Here is a 1,910-nt window from a genome sequence, read left to right on the forward strand (position 1 = left end):
GTTCCAGAAAAACATCTATTCCTGCTTCATTGACTATGCCAATGCCTTTGATAGTGTGGATCACAACAAACTGTGGAAAATTCTTAAAGAGATGGGAACACCAGACCACCTTACCTGCCACCTGAGAAATCTGTATGTAGATAAAGAAGCAACAGTTAGAACTGGACACGGAACAACAGACTGCTTGCAAATCAGGAGAGGAGTACATCAAGGCTATATACTGTCACCCTGCCATTTTAACTTATATGCAGAGTACATCATGAGAAACGCTGGACTGGATGAAGCACAAGCTGGAATCAAGATTGCCAGGAGAAATATCAATAATCTCAGATATGTAGATAACACCATTCTGATGGCAGAAAGTGAAGAACTAAAGAGACTCTTGAAAGAGAAAGAGGAAAGTGAAAAAGTTGGCTTAAATTTCAACATTCAGAAAACTAAGATCATGGCATCCAGTCCCATCACCGCATGGAAAATAGATGGGGAAACAGTGGAAACAGTGACAGACTTTATTTTGGGGGGCTCCAAAATCACTGCAGATGGTGACTGCAGCCATGAAATTCAAAGACGCTTGCTTCTTGGAAGAAAAGCTATGACCAAGCTAGACAGCATATTAAAAAGCAGAGACATTACTTTGCCAACATAGGTCCGTCTAGTCAAGGCTATGGTTTTTCCAGTAGTCATGTATAGATGTGAGAGTTGGACTATAAAGAAAGCTGAGTGCCAAAGAATTGAAGTTTTTGAACTGTGGTGTTGGAGAAGACTCTTGAGAGTCCCTTGGACTGCAAGGAGATCCAACCAGTCCATCCTAAAGGAAATCAGTCCTGAATATTCATTGGAAGGAATGATGCTGAGGCCGAAACTCCAATAGTTTGGCCACCTGATGCGAAGAACTGACTCAATGGAAAAGAACCTGATGCTGGGAAAGATTGAAGGCAGGAGAAGGGGATGACAGAGGATGAGATGTTTGGATGGCATCACTGACTTGATGGACATAAGTCTGAACAAGCTCCGGGAGCTGGTGATAGACAGGGAAGCCTGCAGTCCATGGGGTCGCAAAGAGTCATATACAACTTAGTGACTAAACTGAACTGAAGGGACCCAGAGTAGATTTTTTTCCTCCGTCTGAACTTGACAAGAAACCAGAGCCATTGTACCAGCAGAGGCCCCTTGTGCCCATCTGCTTCCTTGGGAGTTCCAATGGATTTGAGTAAGTCTGAGTCTGACTGAACTCCGGGAGTTGGGGATGGACAGGGAGGCCTGGCGTGCTGCGATTCATGGGGTCGCAAAGAGTCGGACACGACTGAGCGACTGAACTAACTAACTAACAAACTCCTTGTTCTCAGATCTCCCATATTGGTTGATGTTAGGTAGTTAGAATAGGAAACAGGAGTCCAGAATGGCAGTGGCTAAAAGACAAGGAAGGGAAAAGCCCACGTAAACAGAACAAAGGAAGGTCTGAGGACTGGAGTGAGGACCTCAGGTAGAACAAACAGCACTCCTGGCTAGCCCAATTTACATAAGGCAGGCCCAGGGGGAGGAAAAAATCATATAAAAAGAGGAGCCAAAGGGCCGGGGGTCTGTCTCTCTCTTTCCCTCTCTCTCTCTCTCACCCCCAGCTCCCCACCATGCCCAGAGCGTGCAGGGACGCACTTCCCTTTTCGACTTTGGGTCGGCATGCCCTCAGGCCTCGAGGATGGATTTTCCTGATATTTTCTAAATAAAATAGAGCTGTAACATGGAGCTGTAACACTGATTTGTCTAAGAGCTATAACACGGTCTGTCCAAGACCGTGAGAGCTGGGACGTGCCGAGGGCTTTAATGTCCATCACTCCAAATCTTTGTTGTGATGAGACAGAACCAAGGAGCATACACTCGCCTGACAGGTGCGATCTTGAACTTTTTATTTG

The sequence above is a fragment of the Oryx dammah genome, unplaced genomic scaffold (genome assembly GCF_014754425.2).
Source record: "Oryx dammah isolate SB20612 unplaced genomic scaffold, SCBI_Odam_1.1 HiC_scaffold_10, whole genome shotgun sequence".
Taxonomy (NCBI): domain Eukaryota; kingdom Metazoa; phylum Chordata; class Mammalia; order Artiodactyla; family Bovidae; genus Oryx; species Oryx dammah.